The 22,123-nt window shown below is 46.0% G+C and overlaps 1 protein-coding gene and 1 non-coding gene across 2 annotated transcripts in view; both read right to left on the minus strand.

The window, feature by feature from the left end:
• The window catches only part of NT5C2 (5'-nucleotidase, cytosolic II), a 177,423-nt gene that overhangs the window by 128,498 nt on the left and 26,802 nt on the right, over nucleotides 1–22,123 (minus strand). The window lies entirely within an intron of this gene.
• Nucleotides 7,531–7,637, minus strand: LOC120362610 (U6 spliceosomal RNA). The gene has a single exon (XR_005578463.2). It is a non-coding gene; the product is annotated as a U6 spliceosomal RNA (small nuclear RNA).

A 22,123-nucleotide genomic window follows, 5' to 3' on the forward strand; every position in this document is an offset into this window, starting at 1 on the left:
TACAGGTGTGAGCCACCACGCCCAGCCAGATCATATCTTGATAAGCCAAATTCATGTACTGTTTTTGTTTCTTCGATATTGCCATTTTCTCTTTTCTCTTTTTTTGCAGGGTGCAAGCTGCCAATGGATTTACCATTCTGGGGTCTGAAGGATGGTGGCCCTCTTCTCACAGCTCCATTAGGCAGTGCCCCAGTGGGGACTCTGTATAGGGGCTCTACTGCCCTAGCAGAGGTTCTCCATGAGGGCTTTGCCTCTACAGCAGGCTTCTGCCTGGACATCAAGCCTTTTCCATGAATCCTCTGAAATCTGGGTGGAGGCTCCCAAACCTCAACTCTTGTACTCTGTGCACTGGCAGGCTTAGCACCACATGGAAGCTGCCAAAGCTTACAGCTTTCACCCTCTGGAGCAGTGGCGGAGCTGCATCTGGTGCCCTTTTAGTCACAGCTGGAGCTGGAGTGGCTGGGATGCAGGGAGCAGTGTCCTGAGGCTGTAGAGGGTGACAGGGCCCTGGGCCTGGTCCGCAAAACCATTCTTCCCTCCTAAGCCCCATGACCTATTATAAAAGGGGCTACCACAAAGTTTTCTGAAATCCCTTAGGGGCTTTTTCCCATCATCTTGGCTATCAGCATTTGTCTCCACTTTACTTATGCAAATTTGTGTAGCAGGCTTGAATTCCTCCCCTGAAAATGGGTTTTTCTGTTCTACCACATGGGCCAGGCTGCAAATTTTTCACTTTTACATTATGCTTCCCTTTTAAATACAAGGTCCAGTTTTATGTCATTTCTTTGCTCTCACACATGAACATAGACTGTTAGAAGCAGCCAGGCCATATCTTGAATGCTTTGCTACAGAGACATTTCTTCCACCAGATATCCTAAATCATCACTCTCGAGTTCAAAGTTCCACAGACCCCCTAGGACAGGAGCACAATGCCTGCAGCCCCTTTGCTAACAAATAACAAAAGTGACCTTTGTTCCAGTTCCCAGTAGGTTTCTCATCTCCATCTGAGACCTCCTCAGCCTAGAATTTATTGTCCATATCACTATCAGTATTTTGGTCACAACCATTTAACCAGCTTCTAGGAAGTTCCAACCTTTTTTCTCATCTTCCTATCTTCTTTTGAGCCCTTGAAGCTGTTCCAACTTCTTCCCCTCTATCCAGTTCTAAACCTGCTCCCACATTTTCAGGTATTTTTATAGCCACACTCCCAGTACCAAATTTCTGTATTAGTCTGTTCTTATCCTGCTATAAAGAAATACAAGAGACTGGGTAATTTTTTTTTTTTTTTTTTTTTTTTTTTTGGAGACAGAGTCTCACTCTACCGCCCAGGCTGGAGTGCAATAGCACAGTCTCAGCTCACTGCAACTTCCACCTTCTGGGTTCAAGCGATTCTCCTGTCTCAGCTTCCCAAGTAGCTGGGATTACAGGTGTATGCTGTCGTGCCCAGCTAATTTTTTGTATTTTAGTAGAGACGGGGTTTCACTGTGTTCCCCAGGCTCGTCTCGAACTCCTGAGCTCAGGCAATCCATGAGACTGAGTAATTTATAAAGAATAGAGGTTTAATTGGCTCACTATTCTACAGGCTGTACAGGAAGCATGAAGCTTTCTGGGAGACCTCAGGAAACTTTAAATCATGATGGAAGGCAAAGGGGAAGTGGGCTTGTCTTACATGGCTGGAGCAAGAGGAAGAGATTGGGGGAGGTGGTATACACTTTTAAAAAACCAGATCTTGGGCTAGTTGTGGTGGCTCACACCTGTAATCCCAGCACTTTGAGAGGCCTAGGCAGGCGGATCACTTGAGGTCAGGAGTTCAAGACCAGCCAGATCAACATGGACAAACCCCATCTCTACCAAAAATACAAAATTAGCTGGGCATGGTGGTGCATGCTTGTAATCCCAGCTACTCAGGAGGCTGAGGCAGGAGAATCACTTGAACCCAGGAGGCGGAGGTTGCTGTGGGCTGAGATCACTCCACTGTACTCCAGCATAAACAACAAGAGCAAAACTCTGTCTCAAAAAACAAACAAACAAACAAAACACTTTGGGAGACTGAGATGGGCAGATCACGAGGTTAGGAGTTCGATACAAGCCTGGCCAACATGGTGAAACTCCATCTCTAATAAAGTTACAAAAAATTAGCCGGGTATGGTGGTGCACACCTGTAATCCCAGCTACTCGGGAGGCTGAGGCAGGAAAATCTGAACCTGGGAGGTGAAGGTTGCAGTGAGGCGAGATCACGCCATTGCACTCCAGCCTGGGTGACAGGGCAAGACTTCATTTCAAAAAAAAATAGAAAACAGATCTCGTGAGAACTCTATTATAAGCACAGGACCAAAGGGGGAAATCTGACTCCATGACCCAATCATTTCTCGTCAGGCCCCAACTCCAAGATTGGGGATTACAATTCAACATGACACATTTGGGTAGGAACATAGATCCAAACCATATCATGCCTATAAGCCCAGGACTTTGGGAGGCCAACGCAGGTGGATCACTTGAGCCCAGGAGTTCAAGACAAACCTGGGCAACCCTGTCTCTACAAAAAATAGAAAAATAAGCTGGACATGGTGGCACATGCTGGTAGTCCCAGATACTCAGGAGGCTGAGGTGAGAGAATTGCTTCAACCCATGAGGCAGAGGCAGAGGTTGCAGGGAGTCAAGATCACACCACTACATTCCAGCTTGGGTGACAGAACGAGATGCTGTCTCAAAAAATAAAAATAAAAAAAGAACATGTGACCCATGGGAGAAGGTCAAAATATCAACATTAACAGAGGCTGAGAAGTTGATTCCAACCCTCATGGATGACTTTGAGTGATTCAAGACTTGAGTGAAGGAAGTTACTGCAGATGTGGGGAAATAGATAACTAGAATTAGAAATGGAACAATTCTGATGTAATTTAATTGATATAATCTCATGATAAAACTTGAATAGATAAAGGCCAGGTGCAGTGGCTCATGCCTGTAATTCCAGCACTTTGGGAGGGGAAGGAGGACGGATCATGAGGTCAGGAGTTCATGACCAGCCTGAACAACATGGTGAAACCCTGTCTCTACTAAAAAAAACAAAACAAAAAGTAGTCAGGCATGGTGAAATCCCGTCTCTACTAAAAATACAGAAAGTAGCTGGACATGGTGGCACACGCCCGTAATCCCAGCTACTCAGGAAGCTGAGGCAGGAGAATCGCTTGAACCTGGGAGGCGGAGATTGCAGTGAGCAAAGATGGCGGCACTGCACTCCAGCCTGGGTGACAGAGCAAGACTCCATCTCAAAAAAAAAAACAACAAAACTTTAATAGATGAGGAGTTGCTTTCTATGGACAAGCAAAGAAAGTGATTTCTTGAGATAGAATCTACTCCTGGTGAAGATACTGTGAACATTGTGGAAAATGATAACAAAGCATTTAGAATATTACATAAACTAGCCAGGGAACAGTGGCTTACACCTATCCTCCCTGCACTTTGGGAGGCTGAGGCAGGCAGATTGCTTCAGCCCAGGAGTTCAGGACCAGCCTACGTAAAACGGCAAAACCTCAGCTCTACAAAATACATCATTAGCCAAGTGTGGTGGTGCAAGCCTGTAGTCCAAGTTACTCAGAAGGCTGAAGTGGGAGGATCACTTGAGCCCAGCGGGTGAAAGTTGCAGTGAGCCAAGATGGCACCATTGCACTCCAACCTAGGGGACGTAATGGGACTTTGTCTCAAAAAACAAGAGGAATATTGCATTAAAAAGTTTATTACGTGGCCAGGCGCAGTGGCTCACGCCTGTAATTCCAACACTTTGGGAGGCCGAGGCGGGCCTATCACAAGGTCAAGAGATCCAGATCATCCTGGCCAACATGGTGAAACCCCATCTCTACTAAAAATACAAAAAAATTAGAGGGGCGTGGTGGCACATGCCTGTGGTCCCAGCTACTGAGGCGGAAGAATCGCCTGAACCCAGGAGGCAGAGGTTGCAGTGAGCCGAGGTTGCACCACTGTACTCCAGCCTGGTGACAGAGCAAGACTCCATCCTAAAAAAAAAAAAAAAGCTTATTACGCTGGGTGCAATGGCTTTGGCTCATGCCTGTAAACCCAGCACTCTGAGAGGCTGAGGCAGGCAGATCACTTGAGGTCAGGAGTTCGAGACTAGCCTGGCCAACATGGTGAAACCCCGTCTCTACTAAAAATATAAAACTTAGCCAAGCATGGAGGCACACACCCATAATCCCAGCTACTGAGGCGGCTGAGGCAGGAAAATTGCTCGAACCCGGGATGCAGAGGTTACAGTGAGCCAAGATCATGCCATAGCGTTCCAGCCTGGATGACAGAGTGAGACTCAAGGAAGAGTTGGTCAATGTGTCAAACTTCATTGCTGTTTTACTTTGAGAAACTGGCCCAGCCACCCCAACCTTCACCAACCACCAGTCCGATAAGTTAGCAGCCACCAACATGGAGCAAGACCCTCCACCAGCAAAAAGATTAAAGGTTCAGATGGTCGTTAGCACTATTTAGCAACAAAGTTTGTTTTTTTTTTTTTTTTTAGAGTCTCACCAGGCTAGAGTGCAATGGCACAACCTCGGCTTACTGCAGCCTCCACCTTCTGGGTTCAAGTGATTCTCCTGACTCAGCCTCCTGAGTAGCTGGGACTACTGGCACATGCCACCACGCCCAGCTAATTTTTGTATTTTTAGTAAAGACAGGGTTTCGCCATGTTGGCCAGTATGGTCTTGATCTTGACCTCATGATCCGCCAGCCTCGGCCTCCCAAAGTGCCAGTATTACAGGTGTGAGCCACCACGCCCGGCTGCAACAAAGTATTTTTAAATAAAGGCATACTTTTAAAAGACATAATGCTGTTGCATACTTAAACTATTGCACACTTAACAGACTACAGTACAACACAGCTTTAATATAGACTGAGAAAAAATATGACTCATTTTATTGCTTTATTATGATTGTCTGGAATAGAATCCGTGATATCTCTGAGGTATACCTGTAAATTGCAAACCTCAAAACAAAGTTAGCACATCCAGGGTTTCCCAGAGGTGTTTAAACGTAAAATTGTTTTTTCTATTACACATCCTATGAGACTAATATTTTCCCTAAGAAAAGCTGGCCTGGAGCAATGGTCTTCAAACTGTTCCTGAAGGCTCTAGGGTCCTAGATAGTGGTTCAATGTTACATGAGGGATGAGAATAAGGCCAACTGGATTCCTAGTTCTCCTTCCATACACCTCTACTTTAATCTGTTTTATGAAGGTGTTTTCCCTAAGGATGTATGTGTATGTATATATGGACATATACATATATTATTACATATGTTACCTATTTTCTATGTATACTATTAGCTGAAAATAGGTCTATATTGGAAAAAAGGGTTTGGTTGCTTTTAGAACTGTTTTTGGAAACTACCAGCCTAGGCTCTAGAGGACCTCTCAGGTTCCAAGCTACAGGGCTTGCTAACCTTACCCAAAGTTCATTGCTTTTGCTGCTGATGTCTTTCCAGACCATCAAAGGGCTGTCCACCTGTTCTGATTTTCCAAGTGGTGGTGTGGAAGGGGCTCAGAAAGGGATCACTGACAGTATCTCAACACAGATCAGGCAGCTTAGTCCCCAGGCACTTTCCGTCTATGGAATCACAGGCTGAAAATAGACCATTACATGCTACAAAAGTCTTAAATTGCTTCTAACCAGGCAGTGTAGTGAAGGGATTAAGAGCATGGATTCCACAGCCAAACTCCCTGGCTTCAATTCTTGGCTTTGCTGCTAACTAGCTGTGACCTTGGGCAAGTTTCTTAGTTTCCTCATCTTTAAAATGGAAGCGAAGATAATAATGTTGGCTAAATAAAACCAATGTGTCTGGGTGTGATGGGTCACACATGTAATCCCAGCACTTTGGGAGGCTGAAGCAGGCGGATCACTTCAGGTCAAGGGTTCGAGACTAGCCTCGCCAACATGGTGAAAACTCGTCTCTACTAAAAATATAAAAGTTAGCCAGGAGTGGTTGCAGGCACCTGTAATCCCAGCTGTTTGGGAGGCTGAGGCAGGATAATCAAACCTGAAAGGCAAGAGGCTACAGTGAGTTGAGATCGGGCCACTGCACTCCAGCCAGGGCAACAGAGTGGGATTCCATCTCAAAAACAAACAAACAAAAACCAATGTGACAATGGCTTTCTTTCTTTCTTTTTTTTTTTTTTTTTTTTTTTTTTGAGACGGAGTTTCGCTCTTGTTACCCAGGCTGGAGTGCAATGGCGCGATCTCGGCTCACCGCAATCTCCGTCTCCCGGGTTCAAGCAATTCTCCTGCCTCAGCCTGCCGAGTAGCTGGGACTACAGGCGTGTGCCACCATGCCCAGCTAATTTTTGTATTTTTAGTAGAGACGGGGTTTCACCATGTTGACCAGGATGGTCTCGGATCTCTTGACCTCGTGATCCACCCGTCTCAGCCTCCCAAAGTGCTGGGATTATAGGCGTGAGCCACCGCGCCCGGCCAATGGCTTTCTTTCTATGTGAACTTATGAGTGGCGAGGCCCAGCTCTGGGCATTTTGATTTTTTTAGTGTTGAATATTCTATCACTGCTATCAAGGCGAGGCCTTCCACAACCCTGAAGATCCTGGAGTCATAGGACCTTACTCCTGGTCCTCCAAAATGGAGAATTGATTAGCAGAACTGGGATTCCTTGAATCAGTAACATTTCAAAAGCAATTTTGAAAATTTACATAGGATGATCATCTGTTAACTGTGCCATTCAGCACATCAAAGTAAACTGCCATCTACTGTCAGCACTAATTCATGAAAGGTAATTATATTATTATTATTTTGAGATGGAGTCTCATTCTGTTGCCTGGGCCAGCATGCAGTGGCACAATCTCAGCTCACTGCAACCTCCACCTCCTGGGTTCAAGCGATTCTCCTGCCTCAGCCTCCCAAGTAGCTGGGATTATAGGTGCCTGCCACCATGCCCAGCTAATTTTTAGTTTATTTGAGACAGAGTCTTACTCTGTCACCCAGGCTGGAGTGTAGTTGAGCAATCTTGGCTCACTGCAACCTCTGCCTCCCGGGTTCAAGTGATTCTCCTGCCTAAGCCTCCTAAATAGCTGGGATTACAGGCATGTGCCACCACGCCCAGCTAATTTTTGTATTTTTAGTAGAGACGGGGTTTCATCATGTTGGTCAGGCTGGTCTTGAACTGCTGACTTCGTGATCCACCCGCCTCGGCCTCCCAAAGTGCTGGGATTACAGGCACGAACCACCACACGCAGCTGAAAGGTAATTTAACACCAAAAAAGTAGGAAGAACATCATCTCAGAATAAGATAGGACTTTTTTTTTTTTTTACTTATTCATTTACTGTTGCATGAGGGCCACAGCAGCAGGTAGCAGGGTGCCACGCTTGAGTGGGGACGACCAGATTGTTCTCGTTCTCCAATTGCCAACCTCAGTGGTGCAAGAGGAGATGGATATGGGAAGGGTATGATGTCACGGGCCCTGTGATGTCATGGAAGATTGGGGAAGGGAAGCAAAGCAAGGTGATGGGCGGCGGACTGTAGCAAAAACATGGAACGCTTCATGAATCTGCATGTCATCCTTGCTCAGGGGCCATGCTAGTCTTCTCTGTATCGTTCCAGTTTTACTACATGTGCTGCTGACGCGAGCACAGGACTTTAATCACATTTAGATTAGTTAAAAAATCATTTCTGAGTTTGTTTGTTTGTTTCTATTTCATCTTGAGCCAATGGCCAACGGCCAACTCCTATCTATGACCCAGTATTTGGCCAACACTGCTGGGCCCTTCCGAGAATTCCTATACACACTGGGCATTATAACTAAACGCCTCCCTGAATGACCAGCTTGAAGCCTCAAAGCTGATCTGAGCATGACACTTTGCAAAAGTAAAGGTTTTGCTAATGATCCCAGAGAGTGCCACTGTGCTCAGAGGTGGTTGACCATAGGAAAATCAGGAAGAGGTTTTGTTTGTCTGTTTTTGAGACAGAGGTTTGTCTTTGTTGCCCAGGCTGGAGTGCAATGGCACGATCTCGGCTCGCAGCAACCTCTACCTCCTGGGTTCAAGTGATTCTCCTGCCTCAGAGTAGGTAGGATTATAGGCATGTGCCACCATGACCAACTAATTTTGTATTTTTAGTAGAGACGGGGTTTCTCTATGTTGGTCAGGCTGGTCTCGAACTCCCAACCTCAGGTAATCCGCCCGCCTCAGCCTCCCATAGTGCTGGGATTACAGGCGTGAACCACTGTGCCCGGCCAGGAAGAGGTATTTTAGGTGTTCCCTGTAGCACTTAATGGGGCCACTTAGAAACTTGACTCCAAGTCCAGGAAGCCAAGAAAGGCTCTGAGCTACCTGGGTGTGAAGAGTTTTTCTGCCCTGGACAAAGTCAGGACATAGGGACTCTATGCTGACCCTTCTGCTAACATAGAGTGACTTTTGGTAAGGACCTCAACCATTCAGATTAGGTTTGCTTCTCTATAAAGTAGAGGTGGTAATACCTACTCTGCATTTCTCAAGATTATGCAGAGACTCAAGTCATGGCTGTGAATGTGGTTTTAAAGAACAGCACAGTGATAAGGGAGTGAGTATTTGTAACTCTCAGCCCCTTCTCCCTTCTAGTCAGGGCCCCAGGTGCCCCTACCACAAATATACTAAAGCGCCAGCCACACTGGCTTATGCCTGTAATCCCAGCACTGTGGGAGGATCACTTGAGGCCAGGATTTCCAAACTGCCTTGGCAATAAGTGAGACCACCATTGCTACAAACATTAAAAAGAAAGAAAGAAAAAGGATTTGTCAGGCATGGTAGCACACACATGTAGGTCTAGCTGCTCAAAAGGCTGAAGTAGGAATTCAAGGTTTCAACGAGCTATGATTGTATCACTGTATTCTAGCCTGGGTCACAGAGCAGGACTCTGTCTCTTAAAAAAAAAAAAAAAAAAAAAAAAAAAAAAAAAAAAAAAATCATGCTGGTCAAGCCTGGAAAAAATAAATAAATAAAAATTAAAAGGATTATACCAAGTACCAAGGACTCTTTCCTCCTCCCTTTCCCTCATCCATAGTACAGCACTCCAGGTATCTAGACTCCCAGGCCTTGGGTGAGGGCTATAGAGCAGGGAAGAACCATTGTTTTCTCTTTCTCAGAGCACATGGTCCCCAGGTTTCTCCTGGATAAAGTGAGCTGCTAAATTTAAACACTCAGGAATCCAGAAATACTCTTGGAATTCCAGCTTGGTGAGCTTGTTCAATAAGCTTCCTGTTAAACTAACAAAGAGTGATAGCAGAAGAACGCCTGGAGACATTCCATTGACCTGGGTCCAGGGAATTCTGCAGCTCAACTTTGTAGTGTGTTAGATTAGAAAGTAACTTTAGATTGGTATTTCTCAATTCTGGTTGAACATTAGACTCACCAGGGGATCCTCTGTAAAATGCCCATGCCCAACTTGTACCTCACACCAATTAAGTCAGAATTTTTAGGGGAGGAACCCAGATTTTTTTTTTTTTTTTTTTTTGAGATGGAGTCTTGCTCTGTCACCAGGCTGGAAAGCAGTGGCATTGGGCTCACTGCAACCTCCACATCCAGAATTCAAGCAATTCTCCTTCCTTAGTCTTCCGAGTAGCTGGGATTACAGGCACATACCACTACATCCGACTAATTTTTGTTTTAGTAGAAATGGGGTTTCACCATGTTGGCCACGATGGTCTCGTTCGTGATCCACCTGCCTTGGCCTCCCAAAGTGCTGGGATGACAGGCATGAGCCACCATGCCCTGCTGATATTAGCATTTTTAAAGCTCCCCAGATGATTATAAGGTGTAGCCTACTTTAGGAGCCACCACTCTAGGTGATCCAGGCAGAAGGAAAAACAGGCCTCGGGAATTTAAGATTTTTGTCTAAAGTCATACAGCTGCTTAGAGTTTGAGATCTCAGTTCAACAAGCTGATGGGAACAATGGTTAATTTTCATTGAGCATTTTACTCTAACGCAGAACAAGCACTAAGCACTTTACAGACACAATTAATCTTCACAATGATCATATGAGAAAACTGAGGCCCAGAGAGTTTGACTAGTTTGCTGAAGGTCAAAGCAACTAAATAGTGGCAGAGATCCAGTTCAACTGTTCAACCATGGTTGGAGCAGCAGACAAGATAGGGTAGGAACCCTGCCCTTAAGGAATATAGAGTCTAGTGGGAGGGACAGGAAGTGGGTGAGCCAACGATCTGATAAGGGTTACCATAAAATTAAACAAAGATTGTCAAGGAAGCCACTTATGGAATAGTCAAAGCCTCCCAGAGGAGGAAGCTTTAAAGGATGAGTGGAAGTTCAGTGAAAAGCAAGGAAAGGAGGAAGTGGGCCTAGCAGGTGGAAAGGTGACATTGGAGAGCCAGGTGAATGCTTGCAGCTGAGCAGCAATTCAGAGTGACAACGGATTACCTTGTTAGTGAGAGATGAGACTGAGGAAGTATGAAGACCAGATCATTAAGGCTAAGGAGTTTAAAAGAAAGAAGCTTTCAAGGATTACAGAGGACGGTGAAAGGATCAGCTATATACAAGGGTGTATTTAAAAGATTACTGAAGGTTGGGCACAGTGGTTCATGCCTACTGTGCCCAGCACTTTGGAAGGTTGAGACAGGCAGATCGTTTGAGCTTGGGATTCAAAAAAAAAGGGCAACATGATGAAATCCCATCCCTACAAAAAGTACTAAAATTAGCTGGGTGTGGTGGCACACACCTGTAGTCCTAGCTAATAGGGAGGCTCACCTGAGCCTGGGGAGGTGGAGGCTGCAGTGAGCCATGATTGTGCCACTACACTCCAGCTGGGGTGACAGAGTGGAAAAAAAAAAAAAGACCAGGCACAGTGGCTCACACCTATAATTCCAGCACTTTGGGAGGCCAAAGTGGGTGGATCACAAGATCAGGTGTTCAAGACCAGCCTGAGCAACATGGTGAAACCCTGTCTCTACTAAAAATACAAAAATTAGCCAGGAAAGGTGGCATGCGCCTGTAATGCCAGCTACTCAGGAGGCTGAGGCAGGAGAATCGCTTGAACCTGAGAGGTGGAGGCTGCAGTGAGTTGAGATCTCACCACTGCACTCTAGCCTGGGCGACTGAGACTCTGTCTCAAAAACAAAAATTGATTACTGGAGGATATTACCCCAAAAACATAGGTAACAAAAGAGAAAAGGCAAACTGGGCTACATAAAAACTTAAGGGCTTTTAAAATATACTGTATTATCAACAGAATAGGCTGGGCGCAGTGGTTCACGCCTGTAATTACAGCACTTTGGGAGGCCAAGGGGGCAGATCGCCTGAGGTCAGGAGTTTGAGACCAGCCTGACCAACAGGGTGAAACCCCGTCTCTACTAAAAATACAAAATTTAGCCAGGTGGTGGCATGCGCCTGTAATCCCAGCTACTGAGGAGGCTGAGGCAGGAAAATCACTTGACCCTGGGAGGCGGAGGTTGCAGTGAGCCGAGACTGTGCATTGCACTCCAGCCTGAGCAACAGAGCAAGACTCTGTCTCCAAACAAAACAAAACAAAAAACAGAATAAAAAGGCAAAAAGGCAACTCATAATGGAAGAAAATATTTGCAAATCATATATCTGATAATTGCTAATATCCAGAATACATAGAGGACCTCCATAACAAAAAAACAACCCAATTTAAAAATGGGCAACGTCGGCCAGGTGCAGTGGTTCACGCCTATAATCCCAGCACTTTGGGAGACTAGGACAGGTGAATCACCTGAGGTCAGGAGTTCTAGACCAGCTTCGCCAACATGGTAAAACCCCATCTCTACTAAAAATACAAAAATTAGCTGGGCATGGTGGCAAACGCCTGTAGTCCCAGCTACTTGGGAGGCTGAGGCAGGAGAATTGATTGAACCCGGGAGGCAGAGGTTGCGGTGAGCCGAGATCGTGCCACTGCACTCCAGCCTGGGTAACAATAGCAAAACTTCGTCTCAAAAAAAAAAAAAAAAAAAAATTAGGGAAATGCAAATCAAAACCACAAGATACAGTGTCACCTCACACCCAGTATGATGGCTATTTTAAAAAGAAACAACAACAACAAAAAATAGAAAATAACCAGTGTTGGTGAAGATGTAGAGAAACTGGATCCCTGTGTAGTGCAGGTGGGAATGTAAAGCAATACAAACCACTGTGTGTGATGGCTCCTCAAAAAATTAAAAAGTAAAATTGCCATATGATTCAGCAATTCCACTTCTGGGTATACCCCAAAAAGAAAACAGGGTCTTGGCTGGGCGTGGTGGCTCATGTCTGTAATTCCAGCACTTTGGGAGGCCGAGGCGGGTGGATCACCTGAGGTCAGGAGTTCGAGACCAGCCTGGCCAACGTAGTGAAAACCCGTCTCTACTAAAAATACAAAAAATAAAAAATTAGCCAGGCCTGGTGGTATGAGCCTGTAGTACCAGCTACTTATTCGGGAGGCTGAGATAGGAGAATCACTCATACCTCTCAGGTTCAAGTGATTGCACCACCGCACTCCAGCCTGGGTAACAGAGCAAGATTCTATCTCAAAAAAGAAAGAAAGAAAGGAAGAAAGAGAGTAAGAGAGAAAGAAAGAAAACAGTGTCTTGAAGAGACACATGTACTCTTATGTTCCTAACAGCATTATTCACGACACTCAAAAGGCAGAAGCAACTCCAGTGTCCATCAGCAGATGGATAAACAAAATGTGACATATATGCACACACCCAAACCGCTGGATTATTCAGACTTAAAAAGGAAGGATATTCTTTTTTTTTTTTTTTTTTTGAGACGGAGTTTCACTCTTGTTACCCAGGCTGGATTGCAATGGCGCGATCTCGGCTCACCGCAACCTCCGCCTCCTGGGCTCAGGCAATTCTCCTGCCTCAGCCTCCTGAGTAGCTGGGATTACAGGCACACACTACCATGCCCAGCTAATTTTTTGTATTTTTAGTAGAGACGGGGTTTCACCATGTTGACCGGGATGGTCTCAATCTCTCGACCTCATGATCCACCCGCCTCAGCCTCCCAAAGTGCTGGGATTACAGGCTTGAGCCACCGCGCCTGGCTAAGGAAGGATATTCTAACATATGCTATAATAGAGATGAACCTTGAAGACATTATGCTAAGTGAAGTAAGCCAGTCACAAAAGGATGCATCCTGTATAGTTCTGCTTACATGAGGTACCTAGACCAGTCAAATGTATGGAGATAGAAGGCAGATGACTGGGCTGGGTGCAGTTGCTTATGCCTGACATCCCAGCACTTTGGGAGGCCAAGGCAGGCGGATTCATCTGAGGTCAGGAGTTCGAGACTAGCCTGGCCAACATGGTGAAACCCCATCTCTACTAAAAATTCAAAAAAATTAGCTGGGAGTGCTGGTGGGTACCTGTAATTCCAGCTACTTGGGTAGCTGAGGCAGAATTGTTTGAACCAGGAAGGCAAAGGTTGCGGTGAGCTGAGATTGCGCCATTGCACTCCAGCCTGGGCAACAAGAACGAAACTCCATCTCAAAAAAAAGAAAGAAAGCAGATGACAGCAGTTGCCAGGGATGGGGAAGGAGAAATGGAGACATTCTGAAGCTCTGATAGAGCTTAGGTTTGGGAAGATGAAAAGGATCTGTAGATAGATGGCGTTGATGGTTGCACAACAACATGAACTGAACTGTATACTTTAAAATGATTAAATGGTAAATTTTGTTATGTCTATTTTACTGCAATTAAAAAAAAAAAAAAACAACCAAAACGGTCAGTTGGGCATGGTGGCTCACACCTGTAATTCCAGCACTTTGAGAGGCTGAGGCAGGAGGATCACTTGAGTCCAGGAATTAGAGACCAGCCTGGGCAATATAGCAAAACCCCATCTCTACAAAAAAGAAAAAACACGAAACAATCATTGGAAAAAAATAATTGGCCAGAGTGTTAACAGATTTAGAGGGTAAAAGACTCAATAGAGACGCACCAGTTAGAGAGCTAACATCGTGGAGAGGCAGAGACCTGATAGGAGCCTGTATTGTTAGATACCAGCAGGAAAGCTGCAGCTATAGTTTTTTGTTTGTTTGTTTTTGAGATGGAGTTATGCTGTTATTGCCCAGGGTGGAGTGCAATGGCACGATCTTGGTTCACCGTAGCCTCAGCCTCCTGGCTTCAAGCAATTCTCCTGCCTCAACCTCTCAAGTAGCTGGGATTACAGGCTCCCGCCACCATGCCCCACTAATTTTTTGTATTTTGTTTTGTAGAGATGGGGTTTCACCATGTTGGCCAGGCTGGTCTTGAGCTCCTGGCCTCAAGTGATCCATCTGCCTCGGCATCCCAAAGAGCTAGGATTACAGGCATGAGCCACCGCGCACAGACACAAGTAGTTTTCAGTCGCGATTTTGCTTGCATTTTGTGTGGCATTTGACACTATGAACTACTCCTTTCTTGTGGACTCTCTGTTGTTCTTCCTTGGTTTGCAAAGCACTCTCCGTTACTTTTTTTTTTTTTTTTTTGAGATGGAGTCTTGCTCTGTTGCCAGGACTGGAGTGCACTGGCACGCTCAGCTCACTGCCACCTCCACCTCCCAGGTTCAAGCAATTTTCCTGCCTCAGCCTCTTGAGTAGCTGGAATTACAGGTGTGTACCACTTCCGGCTAATATTTTGTATTTTTAGTAGAGACGGGGTTTCACCATGCTGGCCAGGGTGATCCGGAACTCCTGGCCTCAAGTGATCCGCCCACGTTGGCCTTCCAAAGTGCTAGGATTAAAGGCATGAGCCACCGCGCCCAGCCATGGGCCCACTCTTTTGATAACCTCTGCTGTGAAGTCAACTTGCAAGACTGGCTTATAGCTAGACAGAGGTACCTTTCCGAGGTGAGAGAAGCTTGACTGTGTTCATGTGTGGAAGGAAACGCCAGAAAGGAAAGAGTGAGGACAGAGTGAGCTGCTGCTGATGGAGCCAAGTGCTGAGGGATTGGAAGGATGGGGTCCAGAGCCCATGCAGGCAGCAGGCCTCAGACAGCAGGAAAAGCACCTCCCTGTGGACAAGAATGAAGAGAGGAGGCATTCGTGGGCTGGGGTTTAGGACAGAGATGCAGGGAGCTGGGAGTAGGGGAAGGGAGTAAACTGGTGGCAAGGAAGTTCTGGCCAGAGACCAGTTTGTTCGCATTTCTGAGCTGGACAATCATGACAAGGTCAGGGCGTGCCTAACTGAGGTGGCAGTTACGTCACTAGAGTTAGAAGGTCAAGAATTCCGAAACGAATAATCCTTGGGAACAGGTCTAGGGTGGAGAAAAAGTCTGGTAGGATCTATCCTCAGAGAGATCAAGAGGAAGCTGTTTCTTGGCCTCCCACACAAACACATGTTGGGATTTTAAAAAATACTTCTTAGGCCTAACTCATAACTTACCTAACTACCTTTGCCACAATGGAAACCCGTAGCTTCCTCAAGAAAAGATCAAACATTTAAAACAAGTTAGACTGAAACTGTGAAGCAGGAGTCTGAATGATAAATACGGCTCTGTCCACTACATAATGGGTTTAATCTTTTCCTTCTTTTTCTTTTTTTTTCTTTTTTCTTTTTTCTTTTTCTTTTTTTTTTTTTTTTTTTTTTTTTGAGACAGGGTTTTGCTCTGTTGCTCAGGCTGGAGTGCAGTGGCAAGATCACAGCTCACTGCAACCTTGACCTCCTGGGTTCCAGCAATCCTCCCACCTCAGTCTCCTAAGTAGCCAGGACTACAGGCATGTGCCACCATGCCCATATAATTTTTTTTTCTAGGGGCAAGGTCTCACTATGTTGCCCAGGTTGGTCTCACACTTCTGGGCTCAAACCATCCTCCAGTCTTGGTCTCCCAAAGAGCTGGGATTATAGGCGTGAGCCACCATGCCCAGCTTTAATCTACTTTTCTGATTTAGACTATGATCTGGTCTTCATTCATTCATTCATTCGGCAAACATGCATTAACATCAAATGCCCTCTCCCTGCCAGGTATTATGCTAGGTTCTGGGGATTCAAAAACATCCATGGTCGTTCTGACGTGGTCAGAAGATACTATAGAAGAGGTGGGTGGAAAGTGCAATGTATCATGTGAACACAGGGAGAGGAACCTGAATTTGGGGAAAGCAGCAGAGGAGCTGATGTGTGCGATGAAACTTAGAGGAGGGGCAGAGTGCACCAGGCTGCAAAATTCAGGAAGTGAGAAAGGTGTGACTACACAGATACAGTCAGGAAACTCAACAATCTGGTTTGGCAGAGCAGTAGTTCTTAAACTGTATTCTATACAAAAATCAGCCCCAGTATTGTTTAAATGCAGGTTCTGAGGTACCAGCAACATCTGGCTCAGTAGTTCTGCAGCACAGGAATCTGCATTTTCTATTCAGTAGGTCTGGAACCCAGGAATCATATCTTCAACGATTCTGAAGAAGATGGTCTACAGACTACACTGAGAAACCCTGGGCTAGAATACAAGCTGCATGGCAGGAGAAAGGAGAGGGGGCTGGGATGAAGCAGAATTTTTTTTTTTTTTTTTTTTTTTTTTTTTTGACACAGAGTCTTGCTCTGTTGCCCATGCTGGAGTGCAATGGCACAAACTCAGTTCACTGCAACCTCTGCCTCCCCGTTCCAGTGGTTCTCCTGCCTCAGCCTCCCAAGTAGCTTGGACTACAGGTGCGTGCCACCACACCCGGCTAAGTTTTGTATTTTTAGTAGAGACAGGGTTTCACAGTGTTGGCCAAGCTGGTCTTGAAGTCCTGGCCTCAAGTGATCTACCCTCCTTGACCTCCCAAAGTGCTGGGATTTCAGGGGTAAGCCACTGCACCCGGCCTGAAGCAGAAATTTTGGTCAGAACCACATTGTGCTAAGGAATTGGGAGCTGAGTTCATAGGCAGTGAGGCATCCTTGGGGAATGCCCTGATGAAATGCACTGGAAAGCCCAGTCTGGAGGCAGTATCAATGACAGTCTGGAGAAAACCAGGGTCGCTGCATATAGGCAAGGCATGAAGGGTCTCTGTAAGGGAAGTGATTCAGAGACCCAACCACGACAAGGACCTTGATGCTATTAGCCACTCATGAGCTGGGGGCTGCAGGACATCCCCCAGCTCCAAGGAGACAAGTACCCCCTAAGCAGACAAACAGCCTGGACTTTGTAACAGCCAAAGGGGCTCACATGGTGCTCCTGGGCCTGTGCAGCATCCAGGCAGGGGACACTGCCTGGCATTCTAAAGGCCTGTGCTGAGTCATCTTTCACAGGAACCAGCTTCTCAAGTGCCTGGGATCCTGCCTCACAAGCTGTTACTGACTTTCCCTTGGCTTCCAGGCGGAGGAAGAAGAAAGAATAAATATTAACCAAAGGTACAGCTGTGGCAGTATGCCCAGGGCCCGTCCCCTTTCTTCTCTCCCCGTTCGCACCGCCCTAGAGGCTACAATAAACTGCGGATCTCCTGGTTTCATGATCCTCTTGGCTGCTCCTGCAGAAAAAGGGCAGAGGTGAGCACCTCTCAGAGCAGCCCTGAGGCTAGAGAGGACTTGATGGTAGCCTGCTGTTTTTCTGGGAGGGACCCTAGAGCTGGCTAAGAACTCCCATCACTGCCTGGGCCTGACTTCCAGGAAGGGGCTTTCACCACACCAGACTGTTTCTCAGGGTAAATTCCCAGCTGATTGGCACAAAGGGGTGACTCTGCATAACACTACTCCCTTTCTTGGGTTTTGGCTTCCTCTGTAAGATGATGAAGTTGGACTCCAAGAGCCTCATCTTTTCTTATCATTCCATGAGCTCAGCTGATTGGGGCTGGACATTCTCTGCTGGGTGCTGCTTTCCTCCAACACCCCCAAGCCCATGAGGGCCAGGAGGTATTTCAGGTACCCTCGGGACATATCCATCTATTTATTTATTGTTTTCTTTTCTTTTCTTTTCTTTTTTTTTTTTGAGACAGAGTCTTACTCTGTCACCCAGGCTGGAGTGCAGTGGTACCATCTCAGCTCATTGCAACCTCGGCCTCCCAGGTTCAAGCGATTCTTCTGCCTCAGCCTCCCAAGTAGCTGGGATTACAGGCGCCCACCACTGCACCCAGCTAATTTTTGTATTTTTAGTTGAGATGGGGTTTCACCATGTTGGCCAGGCTGGTCTCAAACTCCTGACCTCAGGTGATCCGCCTGCCTTGGCCTCCCAAAGAGCTGAAATTACAGGCATGAGCCATCGCTCCTGTCCTATTTACTTACTGTTTTCTGAGCACCCTACTAGGAGCAAATAATAATAACCAACATGTTTTAGTCCGTACGATGTGTCAGGTACTGTTAAGCATTTCACATTTATACATTATCTTATTTGCTCATCACAACAACCCTATGAAGTAAGTATTATTATTTCATAAATGAAATAATTGAGGCTCAGAGAGATTAAGTAATGTACTCAAGAACATTCAGCCAGTAAAACAGCTGAGACCCCATCAGCTCTAGGTCAGTAAACTCCAAAGCCCATGGTCTTTCCATTCTATCACACTCCACAGTACTGGTTAACTAAGGGCAGATCACAGTCTATACCAGGGTTGTTGAGGGAGGGGGTTGGGGGTAGGGCCTGGGAAGAGGAAGGGAGTAAAGACAGACCCAGTGATGAAATTATTTATTAAATGAGAGTAATAATGGTATCTACTTCAATTGATGATGGTGAGAATTAAGGAAGTAAGTTCATAAGTGCTTTTTTTTTTTTTTTTTTTTTGAGACAGAGTCTTGCTCTGTCTCTAGGCGCCCGGCTAGAGTGCAGTGGCGTGATCTCGGCTCACTGCAACCTCTGCCTCCGGGGTTCAAGCAATTCTCCTGCCTCAGCCTCCCAAGTAGCTGGGACTACAGGGACGCACCACCATGCCCAGCTAATTTTTGTATTTTAGTAGAGACAGAGTTTCACCATGTTGGCCAGAATGGTCTTGATCTCTTGACCTTGTGATCCGCCTGCCTTGGCCTCCCAAAGTTCTGGGATTACAGGTGTGAGCCACTGCATCTGGCCCATCAGTGCTTTTAAAGGCAGTTACTGGTATATAACAGTAACTATTGTTATTAATAAATGTTATACAGTTAACCATTTATGTCATAGTTTTGTTTTGTTTTGTTTTGTTTTTTGAAATGGAGTCTCGTTCTGTCACCCAGGCCTAGAGTGCAGTGGCGTAATCTCAGCTCACCGCAACCTCTGCCTCCCAGGTTCAGGTGATTCTCCTACCTCAGCCTCCCGAGTACCTGGGATCATAGGCTCACACCACCATGCCCGGCTAATTTTTGTATTTTCTTTTTTCTTTTTTCTTTTTTTTTTTTTTGAGATGGAGTTTCGCTCTTGTTACCCAGGCTGGAGTGCAGTGGCGTGATCTCGGCTCACCGCAACCTCCGCCTTCTGGGTTCAGGCAATTCTCCTGCCTCAGCCTCCTGAGTAGCTGGGATTACAGGCACGTGCCACCATGCCCAGCTAATTTTTTTGTATTTTTAGTAGAGCCGGGGTTTCACCATGTTGACCAGGATGGTCTCGATCTCTTGACCTCGTGATCCACCCGCCTCGGCCTCCCAAAGTGCTGGGATTACAGGCTTGAGCCACCGCGCCCGGCCTCTTCTTTCTTTTTTTTTTTAGTAGAGACAGGGTTTCACCGTGCTAGCCAGGCTGGTCTCAAACTCTTGACCTCATGATCCGCCCGCCTTGGCCTCCCAAAGTGCTGGGATTACAGGTGTGAGCCACTGTGCCCAGCCTAGCAGTTGCCATTTTTAAAGCTGTATTAACATATACATAACATAAAATTTGCCATCTTAGGCCAGGTGCTATGGCTCATGTCTGTAATCCCAGCACTTTAGGAAGCTGAGGCAGGTGGATTGTTTGAGCTCAAGAGTTTTGAGACCAGTCTGGGCAATATGGCAAAATCCCATCTCTCCAAAAAATTAGCTGGGTATGGTGGCACGCACCTGTGATCTGAGCTACTTGGTGGGCTGAGGTAGGAGGATCTCTTGAGCCCAAGAGGTAGAGGCTGCAGTGAGCTGAGATTGCACCACCGCACTCCAGCCTAGGGGACAGAGCAAGACCCTGCCTAAAACAAAAACAAAAACATTGCCACTTTAACCACTTGTAAGTTTACAGTTCAGCGGTATTAAATGTATTCACATTGTGCGACCATTACCAACATTCATCTCCAGAACTTTTTCATCTTCTCAAACTGAAACTCTGCCACTGGTTCTTAAAAATTATTAATATAAGCTTTTATCATTATGCTAAATATTTTTATGCTCCTGTCTCCTTAACAAAGTGCAGTAAGTGGTAGTAGAGGGCACCAGGTGGAGATTATGACCCTTGGTTCAAATTCAGATTCCTGCACAGTCTAAATGAACTTGAGTAATTCACTTAAATCCTCAACATCGGTTCCTCCGGGTAGATGAGACCAACACGTAAAGACCACACAGGGTTGTAGTTAGTATTAGATCAGATCACTGAGGTTAAAGTACTATGAAAACTCCATGAAAAGTGCTCCACAAACATTAGATTGGTGGACACTTTCATGCACCTAGATCAGCTCTTGGCACAAATTAGGAACTGAATGAACTCTGATGCGCCAAGCTGTTGTGCCATACTGCACCCTGGTGGTAGTCATGAAACGAGCAGAGTCTCTGCTTCTTCGGGTGTTCCTGGGGTTGGCTGGGTTAGATCAGAACTGGCAGGGAACGAGAGGAAAACCCAAAGTACCCCGCCCGGAAGAGGCTTTTCCTTCCCCACCGAAGAGACTCCCCAGCCCAGACCCTGGACAATGGAAGAGCCAGTCTCCTCTCTGTGCTCTCCTTTCTCTTACCACTTTTGCTCGTGCTGTTTCACCTTCCAACTGGCTCAAGCAATTCTCCTACCTTAGCCTCCTGAGTAGCTGGGACCACAGGCATGTGCCATCACACTGGAAAATTTTCTATTTTGTAAAGACGGGGTCCTACTATGTTGCCAAGGCTGGTCTCAAATGCCTGGGATCAAGTGATCCTCCCACACTGGCTTGCCAAAATGCTGGGATTACAGGCAGGAGCCTCCAAGCCTCGCCAAATTGTGGTTCTTTTATAGCATTTCCTGGTTAAAAAAAAAAGTGTTCTAGCCAGGCATGGTGGCTCACTCCTGTAATCCCAGCACTTTGGGAGGCTGAGGTGGATGGATCATGAGGTCAGAGGTTCAAGACCAGCCTCACCAACATGGGGAAACCCCATCTCTACTAAAAAGACAAAAATTAGCTGGGTGTGGTGGCATATGCCTGTAATCCCAGCTACTCGGGAGGCTGAGCAGGAGAATTACTTGAACTGGGGAGGTGGAGGTTGAGGTGAGCTGAGACCATGCCACTGAACTCCAACCTGGGCAACAGAGACTCCATCTTAAAACAAAACAAAACAAAACAAAACAAAAATCAGCTGAGCGTGATGGCACACACCTGTAATCCCAGCTACTCAGGAGGCTGAGGCAGGAAAATCACCTGAACCCAAGAGGTGGAGGTTGCAGTGAGCTGAGATCATACCACTGCACTCCAGCCTGGGCAACTCCGTCTCAAAAAAAAAAAAAAAAAAAAAAAAAAAGTGTTTCCTCCAGTCTCCAGAGCAGTAGTTGAAGTGATTGATGGGCTCCTTAAAGGCTATACACTCTTCATGGCCTGCAATCTGCCAGGTACAGTGCTGGGTGCTTTTAAATACATGTCATAAACTAATCCTCACGATAATCCTAAGGCAACTCTACTGCAAATGAGATATTATCTTAATTTACAGTTGACAAAAACAGCCTCAGAAAGTTTGCATGACCTGCTCAAGATCATATAGCTAGTAAGTGTACAGTACAGGTTTGAACCCACATGACTGATTACAAAGCCACAGAGTAGATTTCATCTCCCGTGCCAACTCCTATCCATTGGTAGCACCTGCCTGAAACAGTGACTTGAGAAAGAATTCCTGGGTTTCACATTCTTAATTATTGAATTAAGAGGATAAAGTGCCAGGTTTAATTAGCCGCGGCTGCGGTTGAGTGAGGAGTGGTGAGCGGTGATGTGCAAGCCTGATATCTGCCATCCTCCCATTACTGCAATCCAGATGGGTCTACGGGAAGCTACTCAACTTGATTCTGAACATGGTTTTAAGAAAGAATGATCCAGCCTGGGCAACAATGTGAAATCCTGTCTTTACAAACAATACAAAAATTCCC

Source organism: Saimiri boliviensis, chromosome 12 (assembly GCF_048565385.1).
Source record: "Saimiri boliviensis isolate mSaiBol1 chromosome 12, mSaiBol1.pri, whole genome shotgun sequence".
NCBI lineage: Eukaryota > Metazoa > Chordata > Mammalia > Primates > Cebidae > Saimiri > Saimiri boliviensis.